The sequence below is a fragment of the Blennius ocellaris genome, assembly GCF_963422515.1.
Source record: "Blennius ocellaris genome assembly, chromosome: 10".
In the NCBI taxonomy this organism is placed as follows: domain Eukaryota; kingdom Metazoa; phylum Chordata; class Actinopteri; order Blenniiformes; family Blenniidae; genus Blennius; species Blennius ocellaris.
In genome coordinates, this window is record NC_137659.1 from 23,542,837 (window position 1) to 23,555,245 (window position 12,409).

General features: G+C 41.7%; 1 protein-coding gene across 1 annotated transcript in view; it reads left to right on the forward strand.

Annotated features, from left to right (window-relative positions):
- Positions 1-10,735: 10,735 nt before the first annotated feature.
- Positions 10,736-12,409, forward strand: part of LOC308135213 (AP-1 complex subunit sigma-3-like) — an 85,275-nt gene continuing 83,601 nt past the window's right edge. Inside the window, exon 1 of the mRNA XM_080503093.1 lies at positions 10,736-10,808. The gene's annotated coding sequence lies outside the window, so the exon portion shown is untranslated. The remainder of the gene's footprint in view (positions 10,809-12,409) is intronic.

The following is a 12,409-nucleotide window of genomic DNA, read 5'->3' on the forward strand; positions in this document are numbered from 1 at the left end:
AAATAAACAGCAGTTTGAAGCATGTGTTTAGCTTTTCCAACAGGAGCTGGGAGCTGATGGTGGTCAGCAGTAGAAGACCACAAAGCTGAGAACAGAACTGAGGCTACACTTCACACAGGAACATCAAATATTCAGCTGCTGCTGTGATGGAGGATATTTATTTCTTAGCAGCAGCTGAGAAGGTTGAAACTCCACAGTCTCGCTGAGGATTCCTGACCTTGTCCTTCCCTTCATGGCCACAGTGAGCCATCTTCTGAAGGAGCCTTCCAGCAGGATAACACACCACGTCAAGACGCTCAAGCATCCTATCATGAACATGATGGTGAGTTCACTCGACTGAAAATATACCTCAGGAACTCCTTTGTAACACACCTTTATACAGTGTCCATCTTTTTAGCTGGTTCCTAACACACTTCTCCTCCCATAGCATGTCGCCCTCGCTACCATCCAAAGTATTTGAGATGCAGGATTCTACAACTGGTTTTTATCTTCAATGTGCATAAAACCTCTTTTTGCGTCAATACATGAGCACATGTCATATGAATCATCCGTAAAGCATTCATCATTCTACATCTCTTTTTTAGCATGTAGTTCACTGTTTATCTTCACTGAAGACACATTACAATGTCTTTTTACTACATTAGCATTGACATTTTGCCTGGAGCCAGATTGTCTGGTTTGTGCTGCATTTGTTATGTTTTTCAAACTTCTCCTTCCACACGACACCCACGTGTTGTTAACTGCCGGCTAAAAGCTATAATCATCTCTGTCATGTTGAGTGCTTTACATTATGCCACTCTTTCTGAGCCTCATCACTGTCACGGCTGTGATCACGGATCGCTGAGACGCAGGGACGCAGCAGCCTCTCAGATCGCTCGCTTATTCAAAGTGCCCGTTAAAGAGATAACAGGTACGCAGAGTGAGGCCCATTATTCTGGGACATCTGGCGTCTGCGTGGCAGAGCCACTCATCAGCACGGCGAACAGAGCAGATTGTTCACACGCTCGCTGTTTTGTTTCCTTTCCAGTGTGTAGGCGGGAGACAGATAGGTGTGTGATTGCTTTATGGAGTTTTATTCAAGCTCTGCCTTGGCACGACAGCCTGCCTCTAGTGATGGATTTAAACCCAGAGAAAGTGACACCAAGTCATTTAGCTCACTGGAGGTCTCAGTCAATTACAAGAAACATGAATATAAAAATCATGCAAAAATATAGAAATCCATGATGCTTCTCCATCTGCTCAGCAGTACATGAACTGTGTGTTTTGTATTTGTGAGGTACAAACAATTGTTTGAACTTGTCATTTTGCACGAGCGTGGGAGCAGACTGGAGTTTCTGTTATGCAAACATGTCTCCGAGGCAAAACACTGCCACACTGCACAAGGTCACCACTGGCCATGTCGGCCTTTCATCATCTCTCTGGGTTCGGTTCCTTTTCAGATTCCTATGGCGAGCGTTTGTCAGGGAACTGTGGGGAGAAATGTGCGAGAGGAGGCAGCGAATGCTCACGGCAGCTGGTTTCAGGAATGGCTAAGAGGTGAAGGAAATACACACAGTGTTCGGAATGATGTATCAAAGCAAACACAATCTTCATTGAAAATACAGCGTATGTTAAAACATTATGTATGATTCATGTGCCATCTGCTATCAGTCCAACCATCATCGTTGTCATGCCCTGGCAAATGAAGATCATGGAGTTGCTGGTCCACATCGACCGCAAGTACACTGGTGATTGACAAGGCTGGTCCAGGATGGACAGGTGAAGGCCTGGTCGGTGTCGGGAGCCGCTGCCACGCGACTCTTCGTCCTCGACATTCTTCCTCAAGGGCAGCTATACAGGGATTCTCCAAGGAATAAATGAATATGGAAAAGCCGAGCCAAACTGCATAAGCTGGAATAAGAAAGGGAGGATTTGGACAGTGTTCCCACTTTGTGTTTCCCTGGTCTGGATTAAATCTGAAAAGTAATAATCGGAGTCTATATCCTTTTGATGTCCGTCACGTTTTTATCATCAAACAGAATTAAACAAAATGCATGGAAAGAGTCATGATATATTTGCAACACACCTGAATGCGATAAAAGCCTGGTTACTTGGATTATCTACAAGCTTGACAATGACATCAACATCAGATTGAGGTGTGCTGAAGCTGGGAAAGAGTGAAAACGTGCAGGACACCGGCTCTGGACGCCTGGAATCGGCGAACCCTGCATTATAATTTGGGATGGAACAGCTCCTCGGTAGGTAAGATTGACTCTTTTGTAGTGATGATCGAATTTGAACGAATCGTTCAAAACCCGTGAGCCACTTTACTGAACGGTGACTCATGAGTTTTCACGCTCATTAACTCGTTCACTGAGTCATTCTTGCTACAGCCTCCAGCTGCAGAGAGGAAAATATAAATGTCACTGTTCTGCTGCTAGTCGAACTCCATTACTCACTTTAGTCGCCCTGTGAGAAAAGCAGCTGTAAAGCTGAAAGAGCTGCTAAAAGAGCTGCTAAAAGCAGCTTGTAGCTGGGCCGCTAACGTTAGCTGCTAAGCACAGCAGCTTCCGGCTCCTTACAGTCACATGAGGCTTTCAGCAGCTCGAGTCAGCTCGTAGGTGAAGTTCAGCACGAATGACCGACTCACATCCCTTCAGTCGTTCAGCTCACATGCCCGAGTCAGCTCGAAACTCGAAAGAGTCGTTCACTGAATCGGTCAGTAGCACTTCCGCTGTGTCGTTCACCTCATGAGCGGTGAGCGGTGAGGCTCCGCCCCTCCCACACCGGAAAATCTGCAGAAGTGCTCAGAAAGTTTCTGAGTGACGGCGGAGAAAAAAAACCAACACGTTGTTTGTTTCACAAAGTTTGTAGAGATAAATACATGAATAATACATTGATAAATACACAATAAACAATGTTAAAATACCACTGTAGCGTGTATTGTGTTACATTTAATATTGTCCCCTATACCTAGTTCTGCCCTATCAACGTCACATTATTTATTGATTCTAGTAAAAAAAAAAAATCAGAATGTTGGAAGGGGAAAAAAAATCATATGTATATATCAATATATACTGTATATCTGCCATTCTGGATGCCAGGTATTTATTCAGTTTAGTTATTTATCTAATTTATTTTTTGATTCAACTAAACCTCAAAAACAACACACATAATCTAGAATAAGGAGAACAGGATCACTAAAAACTAATGTGTACTTATTGTTTATTTTCCTCAGAAGTGTTTCAGCATTTTACTATGAATACATGATTCTCCCCCTGGTTCATGTCGCAGTTCAGCTGAGCCTCCAGGTCCAGGAGTGGGTGGAAATAGTGCGCATGCACAACTGAATCAAATGACTCAAATGATTCAGACAACCGATTCACTTGGATGAAAAACTCAAAAACCCGTGAGTCCGTTCAAGGAGTCGGGTTCCTCATCACTACTCTATTGTCGACATGTGTTGTTCATCAGGGCTGCCGCTGCCAAAAGCTGTCTGCTCGCACACTGTTACTGTAACTCCGCCCCCTTCTCAAATCTCAGCCAATCAAAGGCCAACTCACTCAAACACAAAAGAATAGGAACCAACAGAACATCATTTAACCTCAACATTGCAACAACATGAAGCAAATTATACAACCATGACAAATGATGGATGGAGTGGTGCTGTGGATCAAATAACCTTGTTATACATTGGTTTCCATGGAGACAAATTGCCTTGGCGAAGGTATGTGCTCTACCGAGTGACAGAAACAATTTAGAGGCAGACGGTTGACTGAGTACATTTCACAGCTTCAGCAGTCTTAGGGCCCATTTATGTGCAATCGTTTCAAATGAAAAATTGTTTTTATGTGTTTGTTTCAGAAAACTTTGTATTTACACAGCAACATTTTGATAACAATGCCTGGTTAGTCGGAAACAGTAGAAAGACTGAATATGAGGTAGTTGGCGTGCCAGGCCACGAGTTGGAGCTGTTGGTAGTTCTTGTAATTCAGGCGTGTAAACGACACGACAATGTTTCACGTGACAACAGCTAATGCCTTAAAAAAAGGTGTCGCGTTTACACTGCAGCAGCGGATACACCAGCAACGATGTAGTTAGAATGCCGAGCCACTGGAGGCCACTGTTGGTTGTTACTGTAATGAAACCACACCAACATGTGTGCAGAGAACAATACGCTATAAAAGTGAAGAAAATGGAGAGGACCCGACATTCATATGGACTGATGACAAATCAGATGCTATCTGGTGAGAGTCTCAACTATAGAACTACCGTAATGGACTAGAATACTAGTAATACGACTAATATACTACTACTACTACTACTACTACTCCTACCACTACTACTACTACTCCTACCACTACTACTACTACTCCTACCACTACTCCTACCACTACTACTACTACTACTCCTACCACTACCAGTACTACTACTCCTACCACTACTACTACTACTCCTACCACTACTACTACTACTACTCCTACCACTACTACTACTACTCCTACCACTACTCCTACCACTACTACTACTACTACTCCTACCACTACTACTACTACTCCTACCACTACTCCTACCACTACTACTACTACTACTCCTACCACTACCAGTACTACTACTCCTACCACTACTACTACTACTCCTACCACTACTACTACTACTACTCCTACCACTACTACTACTACTCCTACCACTACTCCTACCACTACTACTACTACTCCTACCACTACTCCTACCACTACTACTACTACTACTCCTACCACTACTACTACTACTCCTACCACTACTCCTACCACTACTACTACTACTACTCCTACCACTACTACTACTACTCCTACCACTACTCCTACCACTACTACTACTACTACTCCTACCACTACCAGTACTACTACTCCTACCACTACTACTACTACTCCTACCACTACTACTACTACTACTCCTACCACTACTACTACTACTCCTACCACTACTCCTACCACTACTACTACTACTCCTACCACTACTCCTACCACTACTACTACTACTACTCCTACCACTACCAGTACTACTACTCCTACCACTACTACTACTACTCCTACCACTACTCCTACCACTACTACTACTACTACTCCTACCACTACTACTACTACTCCTACCACTACTCCTACCACTACTACTACTACTACTACTACTAATAATAATAATAATACTAGTACGAGTCATACCACCATGTGTCCGCCATGCTGATGACTGGCACATGAGCAGAAGGAATTGTTTGCCCCGGGAGGGAGGGGGTGAGTGATGCGCTCTATAGCCTCCATCAGTCTCTACAGGGAGGAACCGTGACTGCGAAGGAATCTTTCCACCTTGGAAGCCGGTAGAAAAACTTTGTGGAGTTTATGGAGTGCAGTGGATCTGCATGCCCATGTCGCGTAAACGGACACCACAAAAGGTGAAGAAAGTTTTTCAGATGCACTCGTATTTGTTGTTGTGTAAACGGAGCCTAAACCACACACATGCGCCAAGAGAACAATTCGCTATAAACACCGACAATGGGAGGACATTCTTGTGGACAGATGACCAAGTTGGATTATTATTACAGTGACTGTCGACAATAAAATGACCAAGTGTCAGGAGAATATGGACTGGGAGTCATGACACTCTGGAGAAAACATTGTTCTTATTGTCCAGCTACGGAGTTTGTGCAGAGTTTATGTCTTTCACACATTCATCCAGAATCACTGTAACACTCACACATCAGTGGAGATGACTGCCATCGGGGGCAAAGTGGGGCTCAGTGTCTTATCCCAGTATGTTTTGAAAAAGGGTCTTTGTAACGGGATTGAACCGCTGGAGCTTCAGCTATTATCACTTCATTCTGCTGAGCAGTTTGTAAATTCTCTGTTTAAGTCGCCCACTCCACCCAGCAACGTCTTCAGATAGATCACGCTCAACAAACCTTTTATAGTCTTATCTGTAGTGTGGAAAGTTGCTGTGGACTATTCACTGAGCAGCAAACTGAAAATGTCAGAATCAGCTGCAGGAATTTATGGAGGTTTTTGGCAGCCGAGGTGTCAATTTCTCCCCGAAGAGCGAGTCGAGGCCAAATAGAGAATTAGAATGGAGTGAATGCTGGACTTCCTCTGGGCCAAACACACACACACACACACACACACACACACCATATGGTGTGTGTGTGTGTCTGCCGCTTATAAGAGCAGCTATACAGCCATGGATGGATACAGATAACTCTCAGACTCACTGCTGACCTCCCTCTGCTTGTAATGAAACACACAGTTCCTCTTTTTCCCACTCATCCTATTTAACATAGGCTTTTCTTAATTTTGTTTCAACTTTCAGCAAACTCCATGCATGTGTACCTCCAAGAGCCAGTGTGGGAGACTTAAGTAGAAAGAGTGTGGTTGATCATTCTCTCATTCAAGTTCCTACCACGTACAGACTGACTGCAAAAAAATTGTTTTTTTTGTCAAAGTATTTGCAGATTAAATAACAGATTTCTATCCTTCATTTGCCTGAATCAGTCATGAATGCCTGTATGTGCCCTTAAAATGCCTTTAGGGCAGCTGAGCCATGCCTGCGGCTGGTCCTCATGATGGGAGGACCTCCCTTCCTCTCAACCCCCCCCACCTTACCTCACCTTACCTCACCTTACCTCACCTTACCTCACCTTACCTCACCCAACAATAGGGATCAGTGCCATAGTGCACTGTAATAAAAATCTTTTTTAGCTACAAATTTTGATTGAATCGATATTTTGCCCCGCCCTAATTAGGCTCACGCATAGTAACCCCATCCAAAGTATATAAATCCCCCCTCAGTATCACTCAATCTTTTAACTTCAGTAACTGTTTTCACTGCCGTCTGTTTTATTAGTCTCTGTTCTCACTGTAGTCTTTCTTTTACATCCTACACCGCTCAAATTCTTTACAGCACCAGTCGTTTTGAACTTTTTAACAATGGAACAGACAGTTCCTAATTAAAAAGGTAAAAACGTCACAGAGGAGCGATTGCGCCACCACCAGTAACTTCCAAAAGTTTCCTTTGCTGGGGGCTCGACCTGCTGGTTAGAAAATATCACGACATTTCTGAGGAAGCCCAATTTGGTATTTTTGTTTTTACTTTTACCTTAACCCTCCTGTTGTACTCAGTTACATTTTAGTTTCAAGGTCAAAAGAAGTTCTAACACATAAACTGAAATGTCTCATGGTTGTTGGTAATAATCAGGGTTGGGAAGGTTACTTGAAAACTGTAATCCAGTACAATTACAAGTTACCTGTCAAAAAATATAATCAGTAACTTACCGGTACTCTAAGTACTAAAACAAAAAAGTAATGTACCAGAGTACTTTTAGTTACTTTTGGATTGCTTCACCAGAAACATAAAAAATAAAGACAAGAAAGAATAGAATGTGTGTCTGCTCAGTGTATTGACACGTCTTATACACTAATTGCTCTTAACACGTTTTGAACTATCAAAACTCAGTAACCAATCAGGTGTCCAACACGGATTTTTTTAAAGAATCAAAACTACAATACAAATAAAGCTTTCAATTATTCAAGTGTTAGTCCTCAAAACTATTTCTCTTCAAGAAAATTTGCTCATCTATTTCAAAACTCTCTCTCTCTCTTTTTCTCTCTCTCTGTGAGAGGCTGTATCTGGCAGCATGAATCACTGATTGATAATAACTGAACAACCCGCTACTCAGTCAATGAACAGACTTAAAAAACAAAAGCTATGGTGCGTGTCGCCCCAATTAATCCCTGAAACATGAGATCGTCTAAACGTATTGAGAATGTCTTCCTACCATCAGCACCAGTACTGGTATTGGCAGGTTACTGGCAGGTTATGAGTTAATAACACTAGTTGGTATTAGCAGGTTACTGGCAGGTTATGAGTTAATAAAACTAGTTGACAGAATCCAGGTGTGTTTCAGTAAAGTGAGCAGGTTTTATCCTACCAGATGTTTCTTCAGGTGAGACGTCGACTTCCTGGACGTTCACGTCACTTTCACTGCTGGGAGGTCATTAGCATTGTACAGAGAGGTGAAGAGACTCGTACTTGAACTTATTAAATTCAAGAAAATAAAGTAAAACGCTAAACTAAAAAAATGTAAAAACCTGAAAAAAAAAAGTAAAAACCTGAGATCTCAGAATAAACAGACCTTTAGTTGTTTGAGAAATAATGGAAATGTGAAATTCAGTCTATTCAATATGTTAAACCCGTTCGAGGAGTTGTAAAGTTTAGGATTTTTTTTTTTAAACAGTTCTTGAGAAGTCAAGTTCCTACCACCACCCTGGATCCCAAGACGACGGAAAAGATGAAGGAGCTTGAATGTGACGAATAGTGGAGAGGAAGACCAGGGATGAAGACGTGAAGATCCAGTGATGGATGAGGAAGATGAGAATGAAGAGCAGGGAGAGGTCACTGGGAGCAGCACAGTTCAGTTCAGTCTGTCGTGAACAAGACATGCAGAATATCACTCAGTTCTCCAGATCGACAGTCGGCAGTAAAAAAAAACATCATATGCTGCTCATAACAAAACATTTCACATTTTAACAGCATTTCCTTATATATTTTTTTTAATTAAATCATAACTTAACATTGTCTGTTCAGCTTGATAAAGCATTTTATTGAGGCCCAACATTCACAACGTGAACATACCAAATATATATTTTATAAATGTACTTCTACATTTTAAACACAGTAAAGCTTTTTTTTTTTTTTTTTTTTTTAATATAGTATAGATACAGAAATGCTGGAATGGATGCAGTGCAAACTTTGCAAAGGCTGGCTGCAGGTTGATTGTTCTTTAAAATCCCACAAACCTGTGGTTGAGTCATCCAGCTGTGGTTTTAATGCCACGCATGAGAGCACAAGATATGACAACAATAGTTAGTACAATCAATCGATAGATTAATTGTGTGTACTATGACAGAAATGTCTGAGTCACTTGGCTGGGATATTTATATTGCACTCTTTGTGTTGGATGTTGTGTCTTTATATGAGATCACTACATTCATAAAGGGGTTTTAATCATCAACAGATGTTTGATGATCACATTGTCAAAATAAAGTGTTGGCTGATTGTCATCTTGTCTAGAGTTGGCTGATTACTAATATTGTTCAATCAAAGGAACAATGATTCCTGGGCAGTTTTGACTTTAATAATTGGATTAAATTAAATCTGGATTATAGCCCCGCCCCTCAGTGACGTTTCAGGACCCTGATCGGCACAAACTGCAGTGCATTGACAGTCACGCCTGACACGGCAAACCAGGAGGATAAAGAACCACAAAAGGTAAAATACTATCAACTTTTTGTCAGTGCAGTTGAAATGAGTTCTCCAGGATTCTCCAGCTCCAAATTTCTGTCGGATGTTTAACACCCGCTTTTAGCGGCAACGAGAGGCTTTAAAGAAGTCGGTCACAGTTTAACAGGGAAACCAGTTAATTTGAAACACCTGCATGTGGCTTCCCGCTGAAAGTGCGAGCAAGTTAACCGCTTGGATTAAAGCAGAACATAAGAAATGGTAACGTGGAAATATTGTTGAAAGCTGCAGGAGGAGTTCTCCAACACCACGGAGCTGGAGGTCCGTCGAAACAGGTTTTTTCCGAGTCATATTCGTGGTGAGTTTAAAGGCTGGTGCAGACTTTACGTTAGCATGCTCCATGCTAGCGTAAGGGTTATTTGTTAGTGATTCTACTTGCTATCACTAACGGAATAATGCATTTGATATTATGTACGGACCTGTATGAGTTATTCACTGATTTCAGTTTGCTATTGTGATTAATACATTTTCAGTTATCGATGGGCACGTGGACGCCACATGAGCTAGGCCCTGCGGACAGCACGTGCGCGCCTCGTGCTAACCTAGCCTGCTGTCGGGAGGCCTGGTAAGTTGGCGCCTATGTGAAGCTGCCCCCCCCCCCCCCCCCCCACACACACACACACACATACTCACAAAACACGATTGAAAATGGTCCCAATCGTTTTTGCTGCGTTAGTACTGTTTTGTGCTGGAGAAAAAATATCGTTTGTGCCGCTTTCTTTTTTAATCTTTAACAGATTTATTGTAAAATGATGACGTCACTCGGCCCTCCACGTGCTGCGTTTGTGCTGAAAGAATTGGTGTTTGTGCTGCTTTGGTATTTAAGATATTAAATAAATATTAAAAGAGGCGTGCTGGTTTGTGCTGAAAGAATAATTTGTGCAAATTTGTTTCTCTTCCCATGTATCTGGGCCAGACCGTGTAGCGGGTGAAGAATGCGTATCTTAAGTTTTGTGAGGAAATAAAACGCTTTTTTTTAATTTTACTTTATTGGTGATGTGTATCTTGATTTGGGGACAAGATCCATCCCGACCAGTAGATGGCATTAGAAGCACACTGTAGAATAGAGGGAGAATTAAAAACTCGTCTGGATAAACTTGGTGAAGCCATTGTGAAAAGACACATTTTAAAATGTGTATGTGGATTTCTATAATGTATATTTGGTGTGTTCATGTTGTGATTATTGGGCCTCAGTAAACTGCTGAACAATCTTAAGTTGAAAGTCAATAACATTGTAAGGAAATGCTATTAAAATGTGAAATGTTTTGTTATGAGCAGCATATGATGTTGTTTTTTTACTGCCGATTGTGAAAGTGTCGATCTGGATAAGTGATATTCTGCATTGTTTTTTGTCTGTTACTACAGACTGAACTGAATTGTGCTGCTCCAGTTGACTTCCTGCGCTTCATCCTCATCTTCCTCATCAATGACTGGATCTTCATCTCCTCGACTCGTCAGATTCAAGCTCCTTCGACTTTTCCATCATCTTGGGATCCAGGGTGGTGGTAGGAACTTGATGCTCTCATAAACTGTTATGAAATTCAGCCTATTCAATATGTTAAACCCGTTCGAGGAGTTGAAAAGTTTAGGATTTTTTTTAATTTCCTTTTTCTCAGACTAAACACTGGTTTATTCTGAGATCTCATGTTTCAATTATTTGGTTTGTATTTTACTTGATATTTTCTTGAATTAATTTCTGTTATATATTTCTGATATATGAACCCAACAGTGCTTTAACCTCACCGCTCGAAGGCCGTGAGTTCAAGTACCAGTCGGGTCTTTCTTTGTGGAATTTGCATGTTCTCCCTGCTTGTTTCCTCCCACAGTCCATAAACATGCCTGTGAGGTGAATTGTTCTGAGGGGTGAGTATGTTTGTCCTGTGAGGGACTGGAGGCCTGTCCAAGCTGAATACTACAGAATAGTTATATACGTCGAAGATGGATGGATGAACCCAACACAGTAGATTATTCATTGTTGTTTTTGACCTTATTTCGATAACAAAAAATGTCATTGAATGGGCGAACTGAAAGTTGTTGGCCCTGGTTATTAACTAAAGCGTGTGTGTACTGAAGTTGTTTCAGTACAGATGCTTGTTCAGTTCAAATCTGTCTTGAGTAGGAATGCGTTTTATTCAGTCATATGAAAACAAGAAATTGCCCGTTTTTCTGAAATGACCTAAATATCTCGTAATTTTTTGGTGATTAAGAAAAATAGGCAAAGCCTATCTGAATGGATGAGATCATTACCATAAATTATAACATTTTCCAACTGTTTTGCTGCATTAATGGAACTGTGGTGCCTGTGAATCCAAGCAGACGCTCCATTAGACAGTTGTAGGCCCTAACTCTTTTAAAGATGTACAATTCTTCAACAATCTCAATTAGCTTTCAGCGGTCTCAAAACATTGCATTCAAAGTTTATTGCTCAAATAGCTCTGGTGAGCTGTGTTGAGTTTCTTGCCTTATGTTTACAATAGCACAATGTGCTATAGCTCTTGCCAACCAGACCAGTTTGAAGCAGGAGAGGCTCCTGAAGAAGTTCACTCTGCGCCTGCTGCAGGACGTTTCAGAGCCTTGGTTAAAAATAGTGTGCGAATATGTCATAGTTTGAGCGTGCGTGTTACACTTTCTACCAAGTCGTTCAGTGGTTTGGGTTTCTGTGCTTCTCCACCCAACAAAAGTTGTGGGTGGTACTGAAAGAACAGTAACCAACAGTTGTTTATATACACATGCTGATTTGTGCTCGATGGTTGTTTGGTTAAGTCGGTTTAGTGAAATGATGGTGCGACACTGCCCCCTGGAGTTTCGACGAGGCCAGGCGCTCCTCCGTAGCAGGAGATGTTGCTGTTCACAATGAGAAAGTTTTCCAAGTTTGTGGAACTCTGCAAAAATAATCCCAATCATTTGTGCTGCATTAGAGCTGGAAACACTGCTGTTTGTGCTGCATTGATAAAGAATTTCCCCTTTTGAGAGAATACATGCATACATTGGTACCTTTTCTACTTGCCTGTAGAGAGGAGTTTTACAGCCTCATATGAAATCAACAATAGTAATAATAATAATAAAGCAAACTGAGCTCTGTGTGAGGGACCGATGCTGTCACCGC